Source organism: Dermacentor albipictus, chromosome 2, assembly GCF_038994185.2.
Source record: "Dermacentor albipictus isolate Rhodes 1998 colony chromosome 2, USDA_Dalb.pri_finalv2, whole genome shotgun sequence".
In the NCBI taxonomy this organism is placed as follows: domain Eukaryota; kingdom Metazoa; phylum Arthropoda; class Arachnida; order Ixodida; family Ixodidae; genus Dermacentor; species Dermacentor albipictus.
Genome location: NC_091822.1, coordinates 29,176,723 through 29,187,527, shown reverse-complemented (window position 1 = coordinate 29,187,527; position 10,805 = coordinate 29,176,723).

The following is a 10,805-nucleotide window of genomic DNA, read 5'->3' as shown; positions in this document are numbered from 1 at the left end:
TCATTTTTTCCCCGATCGGTGTGCACTGCTGATAAGAAAAAACCGCATCGAAACAGAAAACGCCTACTTTGTAGAAGATGAGTGGCACTGCCCAATAAAACATTCTTCTAATATGCGACGTATATAGGTGTCAGAGTGCTCTCGTGCACAGTGCTTGGTGAATGAAACGCCATAGTCGGACAGTATGGCGGCCGGTGATTCTTGTGCCACCAGTGAGCGCTGGGTGATGGCTGAGGGGGCCCAAGTGCGTCACGGTGCATCGAAATGACTCTCATTTTCGTGTGACAGAAAAGTACATCAGCTCAGTGCCCTCAGCGTAAAACGGTGGCGAAAAAAAAAGTGCGGGCCGTCATGCTGTCTGAGTTCGGTCGCTAAGCACTGCATGTGCTGTTGATGTGGCGTGTTTGTTAAGCAACTATTCCCAGCATGTTATTCAGCTTTCTCATTGCTAAAAATGTGCCGTGAGTGACCTTCACAGGTACCGGAGGAGGGCACGGTCATGCCAAGAAACGCAGGGCGCTCACATTCATCTTGGAGGCCGACAGACTAAGATCGTGTAATCTTGAAACACAAGTTGACTGTTGCTCCGCTCATTTTCATTATTCTATCGTAATTTCGAACCGTTTATTTTACACATTTTGCATCCTTGTGAAAGGCTGTAGGACTGCGTTTTGGTGCTGCTAATCCTCTACATGATTTGGCTACAAAGAGAAATGCACTCGTCTTCTATGGAAAGCAAGGGCGCAGCTACGCAACTTCAGGATGTGCGCGTTGTGAAGTGCCTTGTCACCAGTAATACAGCTGAGAGAGCCGTATTACTTAAGCATATTTGATCTCATTTACCATACCTCTAACAGTAAGAAAAACGACGTGATGCTGGCGGCAGGTACTTGGCGTGAGGGCGAACTATCTCAATTTTCTTAAGCCCGCAGTCGCTTAACACATACTATAGTCGAATAGAAAAGTTCCTTGAGATTAGGAGACCTACATCGCACGATGTTGCCCTCTTGACAAAACAGAGGCCAACCGATAACGTGTGCTCCATGAATGTCATCTAACCTTGGACAATCGCGGGCGTCTTGGATCGCGCTGAGGAAAAAGAGCACGACTCTTGCGTTCCTCGCAAGAAAACCACGATATACGCATGACATACATGGCAACTTGGAAGGGTTCGCAGAACTGCATGGGGACAGAAAACGGCGCGAAGAAGAACGGGATCTCAGAAAAGAAATGGATGTAAATTAAAATATGGGGTTTTATCTGCCAAAACCACGATTTAATTTGATGCACGCCGTATGGGGGCTCCAGAATAATTTGGAACACCAGCGTTCTTTAACGTGCACCTAAATCTAAGTACACGGGTGTTTTCGCATTTCGCGCCCATCGAGATGCGGTCACCGCGGCCGGGATTCGTTCCCGCGACCTTGTGCTTAGCAGCCCAACAGCATAGTCATTGAGCAACGACGGTAGTTTGGAGAAATGGATGCATAATAAGTGCTGACTACAAACCAATATTTAGTCAGGATCAGACAAGTATTTTACGCGCCGTATTCTAACAATCACGCATAAGGAAATCAAGACAAAGAGAGAGAGAGAAACAGTTTATTTACAGAAAGGCAGACAGGCCGGCCTGCGCTATAGCTTGCTCTGGCCGGCTGCTCTACATCGGGGGAAAGGGACGCCGCAAAAGTGGCAAGAAAGCTAGCATTGCGAACAACAGACAACTTTGCACAGCGCAAGCGTATATCTTATACCTAACTAAGAATGACGAGTAACACCGTGACCGGATAATAAAACACACAGCATCCCCTTTTTCCTACACCCCCCCCTGAAGTAACAAAGTGCAAGTGTTATACCAGCACAAGTGATTTCCTATCTAGGGCTTAGGTAGGTAATCTCATTGTAAAGTAAGGGCAGCGTAGACTTACTCACTAATATGGCACCCTGCGTTTGCATATCGGAAGTTTCAATCACCCCGCTAGATAATTAGTCCTTGCGACGAGACAGAACAGACGTATTGGATGGAACACATGGTCATGCGCTAAAACACGTCGGAAACCTGTGAAGGTGTGAGGTGAGAGTGGATGAAAACAATAAGAGTTACAAGTCAGGTGCAGCAATTGAAGGGAATAGAAGGGGGAAAAAAGAAGAGAAACTCGCAGTGTCAGGTATGTGCAGCGCACATGCAAAATGCCCTTTAATTGGGCGAGCAGATTTCATTACGAGACGTGATGAAATGTGCTTGTCTCGTGTCTCCTTCCTTCATCCGTTGTTTTATTTGGCGCCTTCATTATAATCTTTTCATGACCGAAAGAGCAGATAAATCAAAATCTAGCACTAAGCAAATCAAAAGGCTTCTTATGTGTAAAAGAGCAAACTGTAATGCGGATGCACGCAGAGAATACAGTATCTGGTTGCTTAGAGCCTGGTCTCACCGAAGGAAACCATGTGCGTAATTGCATATTGATGTGTTTAGAAACCGAAAAGTGGTCAAAGCAGCCTTCAGCGCTAAGTATCACCTCATTCCCTGTCATCATCTACAGCTGCCTTTTAAGTATCCTGAATACAAGCGAACAAGGGTAATTATATGTTCCTAAATAAATGATAGTTGTTTTCTTTATTTGAGATAAATATATAAAGAACAGTTGTCGCCGTTTGCCTCTGACCGCTGCTTATTCTCATTTGGTTAATGGTATACGGGAAAAAAAAAGATGAGTTTTCGTATTTGGTGAGGTCTAGATAAAACAGAAAAATGTGTAACAGAACTAGAACTAAACTTGTATATCGAAAAAATGTCGCTGTAAGATAATCCTAAATATCTGCGGTACACAATTTTCAGACGCAAGGATGAGACACAGACGCACGATGCAGTAGAGCCCTTATTCGTCGTGCATCACAGGGCGTTCAAGAAAGTGTTTAAGTGATTTCACTGACTTCGTTGTAATACTTTTGATGGCCATGGACCTAACATTTTAGCGAGTGACAGTTAGGTGTGAATAAAATAAACGGAGTTCGTGTAAGAGGCGTTATCTATGCGGAATCTGCTTAGGACAGTCGAAGAAGAGGTGTTACAGATCCTGGTGCGACTATGTTGAATAGGATGCATGCTATATTCCAAATAAGGTATGCTTTACGTAAACAATCTTTGCTGCACCATGTGTGTTCGTCGAATCGACAAAACCACGATTTTGTTTGTGGCAGCATCACTCCTACATATGGACAAGTAACTTCGCTCGATGCTGCTAGGAAGTTTTGGGCGCGTGAATAAGCGTATAGCTTAGGTTGGGGAGTTCTCATAACAGTGAAACGGCGCGTGCGATTACAGGTAGAAGCTTTAGGTGAAAAAAAAGCACAGACGATGTGGCGTCGAGCATACACTAGATGTATTTGGCATAGCCGTGTCAATTCACTGTGTGGTTCCCGCCCAGCCGCTACTAGGCCGCGCACGCACACAGCGTTCGGTCGGCGGAGTGATAGCAGAGGGAACTAGGCTCTTCAGTCATTCACTTGCGAAGGTAACTCCACTGCACTCGTACGCTTGCAGAACGAAAAACAACAAGCAGAAAAATTTTAAGCGCTCATTGAAAGCTCCAACAATCCACCCACTTCTCAGCGGGGCCGCGTGTCAACTGTCAGCAGAGCGCGCCGTGGAATACGTCACGCAGAGCTCCATTGTCACCCGATTCTTCGGACCGGTTCGCACGGAAAGGACAGAAAAAGTTCGGTCGTTTGCAGCGCGTTTCACTGGAGCACTTTCCCGGTGCAGTCAGGTTGCGTGTTCCTTTTTCCTTCGACTTTCGATGAGAACCGCCTTTAAGGTTCATCTCTCTCTCTCTCTCTTTCGAAGTAAAAACGAAAGAGGATAAAGGAAGGATGGCGAAATTGAAATAATGAGTGTATTATTGAGGACATCTCCTATAGCTGTCAGAATGAAAGCTAAACTGAAAATTATGCGGATGCCACGTGCTGTGGCAATGTATGTAAGTGAAGGTTTGTACGCCGTTTGCTTTGATTGACGGTACTTTGTGGCGATGTTGAAGGTGAAGGTGTAAGTTATTCAGCATTTAGTCCCATACGAGAGTGGAGAGTTGATGTTAAACGTTACCTCGCGTGCACCACTGCTGTTTGCCTGCGTCGTACACAGAACACACGGGAAGACGTGTTTGTTAGAGGCGTTGTTGTGCACCATTGTTCGTAATCTCTGAGGAATAAGACCACATTGTCAACACTGGCTCGCATCGGACTCCGTAGTTTCATAGTTTTTGATGGTGTTTTCAACAGAAAACGCCCCGAAACACTTTCGCCAGCTTCCTAACGTTATAAGGACCGCATCGACACCACCCCCGTGGAAATCCGACCACCGAGGGCGCCAGGAGGATTCTTAAATGTTTCGTCACCACGGGTGAGCCGCTAACCCTAACCGGCGGCGGCAGCCGCTCGCTTCGCCGACTGGGGTTCACTCAAGTCACTCACATTCGTGAGTGATTTGAGCATAGCAATCTGAATGCTTGTCTCGCATTTGGTCAAATGAAGCGACATAGGACTTTAAGTGACGAGTCATGTGCTGTGGCTCTGATGTGTGGCATGTCTTCGGCGGTGCTGGCCACACCTCACTTGAAGCATGAATAGCATGGCGCTTTTTTCGTTGACATTCATGCTCTTACCGGAGACAGATGGAACAGGACGCGGCGTTGCCGGACGAGACATTTCCCTTGAAGCGAAGCGCATTTCGTAGACTTTCATTTCCGGGAGCGATGTTGCCTTATCGCCGCAAAAGCATTTCTGTGTGATGATCCGTCTCTGGCCATTTTCTCAAGATCGTCTGCTCTTTCCTTAGGCGTGGACCGTCTTTTGAGGATGTAGCGTGTGAACCTCGGCAATTTGGGCACTTGAGCCCTGTTGCACGGCAGGTGTCAGTGTCGTGTTGTTCGGAACATTATTCTTGTATTTCGGCAGATAACATCCACATGTCTATTTTTTTGACACCTTCTGCACTGAAGTGGTTCTGGTACGAAAGGTCGTACCACATGACTAAAGTGGCCGTCCTTTACGTGTGATGGTAGGCAGTCACCTTCAAACACGAGCATTACAATGATAGACTTGCGAAGGCACCGAGCTTGCAGTAAGGCAACACCATCGGTTGCAGGTTTGATTAGAATTGGCAGGTCGCTGTCGCTAATCGATGTGTGAATATCATAAGCAACAGCAGCAATGGCTTCGTGGTCCTGCAGAATGAGGTAGTGGTCATTGGTGTTGCCCAGAAGCTTTACTGCCATGAAAGCATTGATTGCATCTTGGTTGTGGACATCAATGACCAGGACGTTGTCTCGAGTATTAATTTTGATATCCTTGATTTATCCTGGGACAAGAGTTTCCAGAGAAATGGAAATCGCTTGTAGTATAAGGCTGTTGAGGTTATCGGCCGGTGTGTCCGGCACAAACACATTTGTGTGCGCCGATGGCCTTCGTAGTGGCATGACGCAGACTTACTTGACGAAGACCGTCCGCTGATGTTTCTCCTCTTGGCCTTCCGGTGTGCCACTCTTTCGAAGCCTTCGTCATCTGAGGCGTCATCGCTTGAGCAGGAGTGCAACACAGTGTCCTCGCTGTCAGCTTGACTAGGAGGGCAATTTCTCTTCCTCGGGCCGGTGCCTGCCTAAGCAGTCATGTCGTGTCGGCATTCTGCCGACTGCACTTCGATTGCGTGGGAATGGAAGCGGCGTCTCTCAGTAAAACACGGGAAAAAGCCGAAAATACTGCAGCGCGAATGAGCAGGGATCTCTACAAGACTCACTTCGTCTTTGTGCTGTTACCGGCAGGGTGACTTAATTTGCTTAGACATGGGGCAATAACTTTAAATAAGCAATAAATGAGGTACCAAAGCCGAAACGAGTTGCTGCTTCGTGTGTCATCACGATGAGTTGATGCCAGACCCTACACTACCGTAACCTAAACACGTAGAACTCGTGACAAACTCGCCGTACACGTGGTGCTACCGCCAGGAAAGCGAAGCTGATGATGTCTCCTGATGACACGGACGACACGGGGTGTTTTTACAGCTATTTTGAACTAGAAAGCGGCCATTTAAACGACAGCTTCAGCGACACTATGAGCGCTGAAGGATCGCCATTCGCTTCTGAGCAGCCGACGCCGCGCGAGGCAGCTGACGTGCCCAAGCTCAAAGCATTGTGGTGCCGCAATATCAAGAGAAGTGCCAGTTATCACGTCTGTCAAAACGGTGATTGTCGGCTGTCATCTCGTGTAAAAAGAAGCCAGATGGTCGTTTGTTTTTTCCCTTTCCTTCCCTCTTCCCCCGTATGTGAACAGCGAGAGTGGCAAGGCTGTTATTTACTGGTTTCAAAGACTGTGCTGGTTCTACCCATTCTCTGCCTCCTCCCCTACTCCTCTCTGCAGTTATGTGTACGTTCCCTCAGGACTTGCACGCTAGCAGAAAGGTAAGCGCTGCATAAGATAACATCTTGTGGGTCAAGTTGGTATCCGTTCATTAGAATCGTTGTCCTTTCTTGTGTGCTGTGTGTTGTTCTTGGGCGCCTTAAAATAATTGTAAGCATCGCAGTTTGTGCAATGCTTTTGAGTGGGGTCACGGATATTTGCAGAGGTCAAGAGACGAATGTGGCGACACCCGTGGAGCTCCTGATGGCATTGTGCACATGTGACATGATGGAAAAGTAAAACGACTTTCTCGCATCAAATTTTCTCTCTGCCAAGCTCCTACCATGTAGATACACGAACTAGTCTCGTTAACCTCCCCGCCTTTTCTTCCCTTCCTCTCCCTCTCTGAACCGCACAACCCCACCTGACGCGGCGTGCAAGAAAACAGCAGCAGTGTAAAAGCCGGAAGAAGAGGCGAAGGAAGCTTCACTCTAAAATTATTATTGAATTCTTCATCAACATATTATAAGAGAAAAGAAAGGCGTGGGGTCCAGAAAAGCGTCAGACAGTCTACCCTACACTGGGAACAGGGCACTAGCAAAGTGAGTGAAAGATGGGAAGGGAACATATGAAAATAGCATACAATATCTTCTGTATTAGAACAGTTTCCTTAAACTTGTTTTTGATAGCTAGCGCAATTTGCCCCTTTCCTTTGAATTGATGAAAGAGAGTGAAAGTTTCTGCAACTGGAATCGCAATGTTCGGATAGCTGATAAAAAAATATTCGCCCGTTAACTTCTCAAATATATAGTTTAGAAGGTACATGCTGCAAGTGGGCAATTGAAGCCAAACAATAGTGACATCTTGTCTGCTTAGTAAAAATCCCAATAATAGCACTACTGGGCAGAATGTCCGCTTGAATATATGCTAACATATGCTTTGCAGTTTCAGTTAACAGCGTTGAGAACTGTTAGAGGAAGGTTTTTGAAGAATAGTTAACTGGAATGCTTACACATTACTTCTTTAGGGCTCACCTGCCATCTCGCAATCGCAAAACGCGCTCTAACATGAACAATAAAAACTTTGGGAATCTTTTAATTTGATTGCAGGACACTGCTGGTGGTCGGACAATTAATGTCTGCCTCTAGCGGTAATCAGGTTGAATCGCACCATTATTCTTTTCATCTTTTATTTCTTATATATGTTGAATCAATTGAGCACCCTAACTAATGTATCCATGTATCCATGGCCTGTATCCCTCCCCCATCTCGCTCCCATGTGTAGGGTAGCAGACCGGTTGAGCTAAACTGCCTTTCCTTCTCCACTTTTTCCTTCCTTAAGGGAAGTAATTAGTGTGCTTGGTCCATGCATCTCACTTCGTCATTTCCTCCATAAAGAACCTTCAGAAATTTGGCACTTCTCCGGAAGTTCAGTATCTATATTTGTAGAATGAAAGCAGGTGAGCAGTTTTGTCAGAATCAGTGCAGATAACACAAACTGTGATTGCTGGTTCTGTTTACATGCCACTTTCGTAGTTTCTTTCGTCTCAAGCTAGAAAATCGTGACCTTCGGTGACATGTCAGCTTTGTCTTCCGGGCAGATGTGCTATCGGGTCGAGTGGCATGCAGGACGGCTCAGATAGCCTACTAATATGCTGATGCCTAAATTTTAACAATTTGCGTAGAAGAATACTGAGACAGAACCAAGTTCTGTAGATGTGCGTACGTTACATTTATTGGGCTATGCCGAATTGAAAACAGGACATGTGCGACGCAAGGTTGGAAGAAGGCTTAACTTGCCTCGTTGCTCTACAGGGTGATTTGAGTTAGCTCGGTTAAAAATCATTTCTTCGTTAGGGGCGCTAGGTGAGTGAGTGAAGTAACTTTATTTTGGTTCAGAGAAGACGCAGGGGAGACCCCGCGCCACCCGGCTAGCTGTTGCTCATATGCCATCGCTGACGGCTACGTCAGAGATCTGCGCGCGCTGCAGTGGACGTCGCGACGAGCACAGAGCGCAGTGATTATCTGCGATCCAATTGTTGTGCTTGCCGAAGACTCGGCGGCGCGCCAAAAGTTCAGTTTCAGCTACGGTAAGGTAAAGACGAAAAATATGAAGCTGAAGGATGTATGACGAATATAAACAGTATATTGCAGACGAACGGATCAAATGGATTATGACACCGTCCATTTAGCAATAAAAATTGCCAATTGAAAAGGCAGGCAAGCAGCAGGCAATGAACTTTATTCGGGTCCTGAGGAGCGAGTCCGAAACCGCTTTACGAGGGAGTAGCCGTCGTCTGCCGTTCCCACGTCGAGACGGGCATGCCCTGCCTGACCACCGTACCGTGGGCCCTCTGGACGGCCTGTAGTTGAGCGGCGAGGTCGGAGCTCTTGAGCGCCTCCTCCCACTCTTTTTCCGTTGTGAGATGATCGTGGTTTCATAACAAGGGACCCCGCCAGAGCATGTGTTCGAAAGTGCAGAAGGGATCTCCACGATCCGGACAATCGGGCTCGAACGAGTCCGCGTACGTTCTGACCCTGGCAGGGTTCGGATATGACCCGGTCTGCAGCATGCGAAGGGTGGAAGACTGAGGCCTGGAGAGCTTGGCGCGGGGCGGGGGATAGACCGCCCTGCTTTGTAACCTCGTTGAGCGTGTGGAGCGAGCCCTTGTGGAGCACTGCATCCGCGCCCGTGAGTGGCGTTTCCCCGGCGCGGTAGGTGAGATCGCGCGCGCGGTTGTCGGCCAGCTCGTTGGAGTTGGGAATGGCGGCGGAGGCCCGAGGCCCCAGATTAGAAAAGGTCACATTTTAACGCGATAGCGTTAAGGAGCTCGTGTCGCAGAAAAGCCGGTGTCGTCGGCGTCGGGTGTCGGCGTCGGCGGCGTTGACCGTGAGCGATAAATCACGGCAGGCGCTTCATAAATAAAAAGCAACTTCCAAGATTGGCCCGGTGGGAATCGAACCCAGGTCTCCGGAGTGTGAGACGGAGACGCTACCACTCAGCCACGAGTTCGATGCTTCCAAGCGGTGCAAACGCGCTTCTAGTGAATGCGGTGTTGCCTTCGAAACGAGCCGTGGAAAGTTATACTGCGGTGTATATCGGTAATTATGAACATGTAACGTACAGAAGTCACAATTACACGAGTTGCGAAGTGCGTTTCCGCTGCATTTCTTCTGCGCTTTCCACACACGCAGAGCCATCTTGCGGCAAACACAGAAGACCCCCTCCTCTCAATGTACGGCGCTGCCCCGACAGGAGGCGCGCCGCGCGCGCATTGGGACCGCTGCCAGGCGCGTCGCAGGACTCCCTCTCCCCTGACGACGCTTTTTATTTTAAAATCTCAAGTTGTTACCCCGCTCTTCACTGCACCGAACGACATGACCGATGCGAAAGTCCTTGAACGGGCAATAGCTTCCATCTCAGGTGGAATGTGCAAATGGCCAGAGAAATCGGAGCAGTTTGAGTTATTTTTAATGGCAGATCTCACTGCCAGGTACACGTTTCATTAACTTCAGCTACTTCTCAAAAGACGCACTGCATCAATAGTTGCGGTCCTTTCACCAAATAGGGGTTGTACAAGAATGACACCAGTAGACGGCTAAGGCCCTTGGGAGCAATGTCTGCCTAGAGAAAGAATGCTTTTTGATTGCGTATGTGCCTAGCTTGGTGTGTTTCTCTGGTTAGAGGCTGCGTAAAAAGGCTTCTACGATCAGGTAAACCTCAACACTTCGTGATTACTGCGGGCGGGAAGAATTCATTTGTGTGACCTATGCTGTGTGGCATTTTACTGCGGACGCTAGCAAGGGTCGTCGTCATTGGCTATCAGAATTAATTCTGCACTGAGCAAGCGGAAATGGGCTTCGGGAACGACGATTCCGCTGCTTCAGTGCTGGTACACTCGTAAACATCTTATCTCTATGGTTGATTTGTCATGCATAGCTTAAGAAGCTTGACCAGTAATGCCACTGATTATTAGGCTACTCATCTGTTGCGACCGTGTTCAGACTATGAGTGTCAGCTTCACGGCAGCCGAGCGCTAAACACGAACGAACATGTCACCAAGTGCATGCCTATATAAGAAATAGAATGCATTGAAAGAAGTGATAGGTGACTAATCACAAAGATTCAGTACCGAGGGAAACACACGGAAGTGTCTGATAAAGGAAATCTAAGTATAGGATGTTTAATGCGCATATGCAGAATATTCTCAATTTAACTCTTGTACTTCAAGTTTGGCATGTCTGTACCACCTTTTATTTGGGCAGACACACGCTTTAGAAGCGTGTTTGTCTGCTTTTGTGAGGTTCATAATAGTGAAACGCGTTTCGAGGACGATTTTTGTTGACTGCTCTTGAGCGCACACAATTTCTTTCTGACCAGCAGAGTATTCTCGCGTACACAGTTAGCAGCCA